We start from the raw sequence: 9,100 nt of genomic DNA, 5'->3' as shown, positions 1-9,100 counted from the left end.
ATGGGAACAAGAAGCCCTTGTCCTGTGGGTGCTCTCTGGGGGGCTCCGCCACCCACCAGGGGCCCATCCGCTCACCCCTGGGGACTCAGCCCAGGAGAGAGCATGGATCAGGGCTGCTGCCCTGGACCTTTTCTGGGCCTGGCTCTGCCATGCACTCCCCGGGGCTAGGCCCTTCCATGCCCTGAGCCTGTTTCCATGCCCTCTGCCTCGCTGTTTGGCCACTTGCTGCTAGGCTGAATGGCCTTGGGTAGTTACTTCCCCTCTCTGGGCCTCAGGTTCCCTAGCTCTGTGATGAAGGGGCTGAAGTAGATGGTATCTAAGACCCCTCCCCGCCAGCCCTGGTGCCCTGCACCCTGTAGCCCCTCAGTCAGTGTTTGCTGAATGGCAGCTCGCTAAGGGATCGCTGCCAACACCCTGGCTGACCCCTATCGCTCCTGGGCACCCCGACTTCAAGAAGGCTCAGGCCATGGACAGAGAGGCTGTGCCCGCCCCCTCCTGGACCCCTCCTTGGCTTCGTGGTCATCGGCTGGACCACCAGGAAGGGGCCTGGTCAGGCTGGCAGGGAGCTCCAAAGCCCCTCCTTGAGCCTGGGAGGAAGAAGTCCAAGCCCAGCTTGGCCAGCCCTGCCAGGATAGAAGGGGGATGTGAAGCCATCCACCGGCTCCACGAAGATTCCTCGTGGGTTGGACACTCAGAAAGGGGAACCAGGGACTGGGCGAAAATGGGCAGCGGGTTAAGGACTCGGGGAGAGAACCTACGAGGCGAGAACAAAGACACGCACACACAGAAAGTTTGGGCATAAGATAGACAGCGAGTGAGCTCTGGGGGTCGAGAGCTTCTCTGCCAACTCCCTTCTGGTCACCTTTATTGGGGCTACAACAGTGTGGGGGGAGGGGAGAGCCCAGTGGCCTGATACACTAACAGTAGGAGGGGATCGTCATAAAATGCCAACTGCCAGAACCCAAAACAATAGATAGAGCTAAGATCCGGATCCAGAGCAGGGATCTGGCCCGAGGCGTCTACTGCTGCTTGATACCCACCTTAATTGATCATTGAAGGAGAAGGAAGGAGCCTGAGATGACTGACCAGCCTTCTGGGGCGCAGCCTTAGGGAAGGGCTGGGGATTTGGCAAGGTCTACGTTCAATTTGACTCAAGATTATAGAGATCAATCATTGGCAGTAGAAGAGTTAAGTTTTTGAGCACTTCTTAAAATAATATCACAATTAATGTATACCTGGATTGCTACAAGATGCGAGACCAGGCTCAAAGGATGATGGGGCTTATTGGACGTGGACCCTCGACTGCCCACCCTGGCTCAGCTCCCACTTCATAAGCATCCGCTGTGGGCAAGCTCCTGCCTCCAGGAGGCCACAGCCTAGGAGGAGAGAGATGTGGACCCAGGTCACTCCAGTGGGAGCCACTTACCAAGACGGGTGGAGGAGATAGCCTGTCAGAGGCAGCTGGATAAACTGAGGAAGGGGAGGCCAGTTGGGGAGGGAGAAGACAAGGTGCCTGTGCAGGGCTCTGGATGAAGGCCTCAATGACCTCGTGTTTACTAATTGGGGTCCCTGCTGTTACCACCTCCCTACCTCTGCCCACCCTAACCCTAATGCCTGGGACGCAGTAAGAGGGCAATAAACTCTGGCTGAGTTGGACCAAGCTGAGCTGAAACAACAAGAACGGCAAGACTTGGCAGTGGCTGCCGGGTGCCCCAGGGGACCCACCTCTGCATCTGCTCTACTGGCCCCCTAGGTGACCAGACCTCCAGGGAGGGGGAGCCCAGCAGAGTAGGAGGCAGCCTGTGCCACCCTGGGACAGTGCTGGTGGTCAGAGAGCCCGAATGGACCAAGATCTGCCCTCTGGGGCCAAGGCTGAGCCCTCTTCCCAGGACTTGTCCTCCTCCACTTACAGACAGTGATCCACCACGTCCCTGGGGAATTCCCTAGACTGACTCTCCCCAGGACCTTCAGAGCTCCCATCCATCCATCCATCCAGCATGACTAAGCACCTATCACATGCCAGGCTCTGGGCTGGGGGCTGGGGATATAGGGACAAAAATTGTGGGAAGCCAATAAGAGAATAGATGAAAATCTGAGACTCCTCTTTTGACCCCTTTTGTGATTCTTGTGATTTTTTGTTGAAAAGTATTGTGGCCTTATTGAAAAGCTTTAAGTTCCCAACTAACCAGCAATTAAAAGGGTTAACATTGTTCCCCTTTGGCCAGGAATGCAGCTGCCTGGTACAGCCAAGGCCAAAACCTTAGCAGGGGCAATTCAACCCTGAGAAAAATATTCCCCCACTTGGCTTTCTGATAAGAATCCAGTCAAAATTCAGCCTTGGCCTTGGTCTGTTCTGAAGCCAATGAGACCTTTTGTGTTTTGATATGACATAATTTGTAACTTCTGCACATCTGCAAAGTTTCGGGGGGGGGGTTCTTTTGTGTGAAATGAGTCTTGAAATATATATAATAAACTCCATGCTCCTGGAGACAGAGCTGGAAGCATGAGCTAAAAGATATTCAGTGTCTGTTAGTTACTTATCAAGTAAGCCATCCTTATAAGATTATCTGGAGATGATAGATAGATCTCGAGAAAAAATGAAATAGTCTGCCCTCAAGAAGCTTACATTCTGCTGGGGGGGGGGACATGAAAACACATATGAGTAAATGCAAAATAGAAGACTTTTTAAGAAATAATTTCAAGGGGCCACTCATGCCTGAAGGGGATAATAAATAATAACTAAAAGTATATAGCACTTACTGTGATCCAGGCCCTGTGCCAATCTCTTTATAATTATTAGCTCACTGGCTCCTCACAACTAGCATTTCCTCTATTTTATAGATGGGGAAACAGAGGCAGACGGATTAAATAATTTTCCCAGGGGTCCACAGCTAGTGTCATGTACCAGACAGAGCCAATATGCCCATTTGAAGGGTCTGTAGCTGAGTGGACTACATTCCACATTGGCTATCCACCCTAGACTGGTCTCCCTTCCAAGGGGCAAGAAGGCTATTTCTTCTCAGTATTTGGTTGCTCTGGAAGTCAGAGCTTGACCATTGGCCTGGCTCCTGGACACATAAAAGTTCCCCTTCTCTAGGGAAGCTTGGCTCCTCCGGGTGACAGAATTCACCCAATGTGTGTTGTCTCCTTGATGAGGAAAAGGAGGAGGAAGTGGAGGAAGAGGAGGAGCAGCAGCAGCAGCAGCACCACCACCACCACCACGTCCCCCTGCATCAACATTTTGTCTTTATAGATGCCTTTTATGGCAGAGTAGCACATTTGTTCCTCAGTAATATTTTCTGGTCCTGGCATGTCTCATTGCACTGAATTCCAATCTCTTTAACTCCTTCCATTTCTTTTCTTTCTCTCATTGCTAAAGCCAGCATTTCTAATACAATATCGAATAGTGGTGTGGTGATAATAGACCTCCATGTTTTGCCCTTGATCTTATGGGGAAGGCTTCTAGCTTCTCTCCATTGCAGATGATACTGGTGTCAATGGTTTTAGTTAGATACTACCTATTATTTAAAGCAAAGCTCCATTTCTTCCTATGCTTTTTAGTATTTTTAACAGTGATGGCTGTTGTATTTTGTCAAAGGCTTTCTTGAATCCAATTTTTTTTAATTTGAAAATTTTTATTTAATTTAGAATATTTTTCCATAGTTATATGATTCATGTTCTTTCCCCCTCTCTAATCCCCCTCCCATAGCCAATGAGCAATTCCACTGGGTTTTACATGTGTCATTGATCAAGACCTATTTCCATATTATTAATATTTGCATTAGGGTGATCACTTAGAGTCTACATACCCAATCATGTCCCCATCGAACCATGTGATCAAGCAGTTGTTTTTCTTCTGTGTTTCTGCTTCCGCAGTTCTTTCTACTCAGTCCCTTGGGATTGTCCTGAGTCATTGTGTTGTTGCTAGTAGCAAAGTCAGTTACATTCAATTATGCTACAATGTATCAATCTCTGTGTACAACATTCTCCTGGTTCTGCTCCTTTCACTCTGCATCACTTCCTGGAGGTCTTTCCATTTCACACGGAATTCCTCCAGTTCATCATTCCTTTCAACTCAATAGCATTCCATCACCATCAGATACCATAATTTGTCCAGTCATTCCCCAATCGAGGGACATCCCCTGATTTTCCAGTTTTTTACCACCACAAAGAGTGAGGCTATGAATATTGTTGTACAAGTCTTTTTCCTTATTATCTCTTTGGGGTACAAACCCAGCAGTGGTATGGCTGGATCAATGGGCAGGCAGGCTTTTAAAGCCCTTTGGGCATAGTTCCAAATTGCCCTCCAGAATGGTTGGATCAGTTTACAACTCCACTAGCAATGTATTAGTGTTCCAATTTTGTCACATCTCCTCCAACATTTATTACTTTCCTTTGCTGCCATATTGGTCAATTTGCTAGATGTGAGGTGGTACCTCAGAGTTGTTTTGATTTGCATTTCTCTAATTATTAGAGATTTAGAGCAATTTTTCATGTGCTTTTGATTTTGATAGTTTTGATTTCTTTATTTGAAAATTGCCTATTCATGTCCCTTGCCCATTTATCAATTGGGGAATGGCTTGCTTTTTTTGTACAATTGATTTAGCTCCTTCTAAATTTGAGTAATTAGACCTTTGTCAGAGATTTTTGCTATATTTTCCCCCAATTTGTTACTTCATTTCTAATTTTGGTTGCATTGATTTTGTTTGTACAAAACCTTTTTTAATTTAATGTAATCAAAATTATTTCTTTTTCATTTTGTAATATTTTCCGACTCTTGTTTGGCCTTAAAATCTTTCCTTTCTCAAAGCTCTGATAAATAAACTATTCTGTGTTCACCCAATTTACTTATAGTTTCCTCTTGAATCCAATCTTAACCCTGAATGACTGGGCTGCCCTGGGTTATGCCTAGACCCTTTGGCTGTCAAGATTGGTCAGAATGACTTGTGCTAAAAAAAAAAAAAAAAAAAAAAAAAAAAAAAAAAAAAAAAAAAAAAAGAATGAATTGTGCTGATTTTGGGGTCATCCTGTCCCTGCCTTCCCCCTTCCCTCCCCCCACCCCATGGGCTAGTAAAGACACTAGGCTGGGACAGGGGTTGTTCTGGGAGGACTCCAGAAGATGGGAGTCCCTACAGTTGGGGAGGCAGAGGATGCCTTGCTACTCGTGTTCCCTCCATGGCCATCTTTGTGTTCTAAATTTCGGCCTGTCTTTCCCATGAACACTCCAGCTATTTGGGAGAAACAGGTTGTAGCTACAGCTCTTCTATGCCCTTTTAGTGAATGCCTTTGCTTTGAACCAGTCATTTCTCCTGGCTGACTATTCAGGTAAACTCACACCAGTGGGGGCTTAGGACTTATAATCATCAGGAGTCCAAATCCATAATGACCATCCCATAAACCTGCCTCCCACCTGTGAAGAGCAAGCTGGAGGACTAGCCCAGAGAGCCTGTTAATCACTTTTTTTGGGGGAAAAAAAGGTTTTTAAAGAAAAAGAAGAGGAGAGCAGAATAGAGATGGCCACTGGCCAACTTCTCCCAACGTTCCCCTTCACACAACTTGAAAGGAAGGTCTCGGGTTCAATTCTGGAGCAGCAGAGCCAACAAAAGGTCAGGGGGAGACATTCTTCCAGCCTAAGGCATCGTGGGAAATCAGCAAGACGGGGCCATGACGCTGGGGTGGGGGCTGGCCTTGAGCTAGCAGCAGCAGCTTAGGGGGCTCTCAGGCCACACAGAAAGGTGACCAGACACCTGGCTAGAAGGAGATTTCAGAGGACGCCTAGAGGACACTGAAGGAGGGCTCTATCGGCCAGATGCAGTTCTGTGTCACATCTCCTTTGCTTTCTCGAGACTGTGAGCTCCCTAAGAGCAGGGTGCTAAACACAGCAGGTGCTTAGTCAGAGCAGCGCCCAGGGGTGAGGTCCCAGGGGTTGGCACAGAACATAGAGTTGTCCTGAAATGGAGGGTTCGCACCTCTAGGCTGCCCAGGGATGGCGGGTTTGAAGGGATGATCCATCCAGTCAATTGGTGAAGCACGAATAACTGGATTCTGCTCGGATGCCCTCTGTGGGCGGCAGCAGCAAGGGTGCTTGGGAAAGGTCAACAAACTTGCCGGGGCCGATGAGCCGCCCCTTGACCTCGGCCACTGACTCACGAGGGTCAGTAGAGGGCGGCTTAATGATTGTTGGAGTCCAGGCGTCAGGTGGCATGGATGGGGACTTCCTGGCTCCAAGAGGAGGCACAGGCTGCCCAGCCCTGTCTCAGAGCGTTGGGCTGTGGCTGGGAGAGAAGCAGACGAGGTCCTGGTCCCCGAGCGAGGCGTTAAAGGGGAGGAGGCCCCTTATTGGCCTGGTCTGACAGTCGGGGAGATTGATATGGGAGAGGAACTTCCTGGAAGAGGTCGGGTTTGACCTCAGAATGGTGGCACTGGAGACCTCCGAAGGCCCTCCCTGAAGGCAAATGCCTGCTACAAAGTCCCAGAAGGGCCACCCAGCCTCTCCTTGGAGCCCTGGGGGGCTCCCCCCAGACTGAGGCAGCCCACTCCACGCTGGGACAGCTCGGCTCCTTCATGAGTTTCTCCCAACACCCATCTCTTTGTACTTCCACTGGTTTAGCCTGGTCCCGTGCCCAGGGGACAAGCAGAATACAGTGCAGATGGCACTTCAGCCCAGCTGCCACGTGCCTCCAGTCTTCTCTTCTCCCCCGTGACTCCCCATTTCTTTGCGGGTCCTTGCTGGGCATGGCCTCCAGGGCCTTCACCATCCTGGTGACCCTCCTCTCCCACCAGTCAATGCCCAATTTCCTGACAGAACTGCCCCCGAGCTTGAAGGGGGCATAGGAGTGGGGAGCGGGCACAGCCTGCCCCCTCCATGCCAGCACGAGCCCCAGCTGGTGGTGAATAGCATCTAAGCCATCTGACCCCATTCTGAGTGAGGGCCAGCCATATTCCCCACTCACAGAAGGCGGTCCCGGGCCGGGCAGTGCCCTGAAAAATGCCCTCTGAGTAGAGATGAGTGAGGGGAGAGACCCCATTGGCTTGACCGCCCTTCTAGGCCTTGGATGCCCAGCAGAGCCCTCTTCCTCAGCCAGTCGCTGCTCCTCCTCCTCAGGCTCTCCAGCGAGCCCTCGTTTGACAGAGCTGGCTGGGGGGTGGGGGGTGGGCAGAGGGCGCTGCAGCCATTTGACAAGCCCTGAGACCTAGAACTTTCCAGAGCCAAAGCCAAAAGATGCCCATAAAAATGTCCCCCCGGGGGGGGGGCTCACAGGCAAGCTGAGATGTGGGAGAACACAGCACCCATCCCGGGGCAGGGACCAAGCCTGCCAGCCAAGCCCGATGAGCGCTCTGAGGGAGGGAGGTCTCTGGGGGGCGGCCTTGGGGGTGGGAGGAGCCAAACAGGGGGCACCAGGTGCCAAGCACCATGCCAGGTGGCACCAAGGCCTTCAAGGACCCAGACCCCATCCGCAAAGAGCTCTATTCTGATGGGGGAGAAAACCTGGATGATGCAAGGCCACATGTGGGGTAACGGGGGCAGGGGAGGCCGGGAGGACGGCCTGACAGCTGGCAGTGGTGGTCCTGGGGGTGCACACTCCACTGGGAGTTATGGCAAGCTCTGCTCTTCTGGCAAATGTACTCATCTGTAAAATGGGCCAAATGGTTGTAAAAGTTCATCCCGCTCTGAAATCTCTGGTGCCATGAAGCCTGCGGGGCTGGGGAACAGGGAGAAAGGCCAAGTCTCCCTCGGGTCCAAAGCCAGAAGAGGTGTGGCCAGGGTGCAGGGATCATGAAAAAGATCTGGGGGCTTCAGTGGACCCCAGAGGCTACCGCGAGGCCCAAGTGCAATATGGCGGCCCAGCGGGAAGGAGGACGGTGCTCTATCCTGGCACCCAGTTAGCTGTGGTGCATCTGAGGAGGGAAGGGAGGACGGGAACCCCAGGGCAGCCCGAGCGCTGTCTTCACTGGCCAGGAAGGGCCCACCAGGACCGGGGGAAGAACAGGGGCAACAGAGCTGCCTGGGGGCTCCTCAGGGCTGGGAGGACTCTCCAAGCAGGCCAGGTGGCCATTCGTCCAGCAGATGGTGGACCAGACAGGGGCCTGGGGCCCCCCAGACCCCTCCCTTCTGCCCCCAGCCCCCCATCTCTTCCTCACAAGAGCCCTATGGAGAAGGGACTTTCAGGACTGTTTCTCTCACTCTGCCTCTGCCTGGGCAGGTCACTTAGCCTCTATCTGCCTCCATTTCCTCATCTGTAAAATGGGGGCAATAACAGCCCTTCCCTCCCCAGGCTGTTGTGAGAATGAAGTAATACTTGTTGAGCACTTAGCACAGTGCTTGGCACAGGGGAGGGGATAGAGAAAAGCTAACTCAGACTCACAGGACAAGGGACTTGTCTAAGGTCATCACAGCTCACACCTCGAGCCCAGGCCACAGAGAAGACAGCATGCTGGATAGCTGGAGTCCAGAGGACCCTGCTGCTGCCTTTGGTCCACTGTCCCTCCGGCCTCCTCAGGAGCTGCTCCTGGCCCTGACCAGCTTGTAGCCTGGGGAACTCTTCTGTCAGTCCCCTTTAACGGATGAGCAAACTGAGGCCCAGGAGGGGTGCTCTCTCCCCAAGGCTCTCCGGGCTCCTGCTTCCTGTCCTCACTTCCCTGCTCTGGAAAACAAGCCGCTGAAATAACCAGGGACGTCCCCGAGCCAGTCGCCTGGACAGGGGACTTTCCCAGTGTATTTTGAGGTGGAAAAGGAAGTCTGGAGCAAGATGCCCCGCCGGGCGCCAGGAAGCAGGATGAGGGGTCCTGGGGAGACGGCCTCTGCTCCCTCCTGCGCCCCCCCAGGAGAAGGAAGCGGGCTCTGCCCCAGGGGAGCTCAGAATCCCCTGCCCTGGGTCCAGCCTCCCATTTTACAGGGGGCCACTGAGGCCTGGAGAGGGACTTGCCCAGCATCACACAAGCTGGTATCAGACTTCGTTGCCTTGGGGAGTTTGTGGAGATGAACCTTCTCCCAGTCCCAGAATTCTAAGAATTCCAGTGATGAAGGGTCCTCCTGGAGGACACGTTGCCCCCTGGGCAGGGGGTAGTTGGCTCAAGAATCCAGATGCCCATTTTACAA

Source organism: Gracilinanus agilis, chromosome 2 (genome assembly GCF_016433145.1).
Source record: "Gracilinanus agilis isolate LMUSP501 chromosome 2, AgileGrace, whole genome shotgun sequence".
NCBI lineage: Eukaryota > Metazoa > Chordata > Mammalia > Didelphimorphia > Didelphidae > Gracilinanus > Gracilinanus agilis.
The sequence above is the reverse complement of the archived record's forward strand: the minus strand, read 5'-3'. Positions refer to the sequence as shown.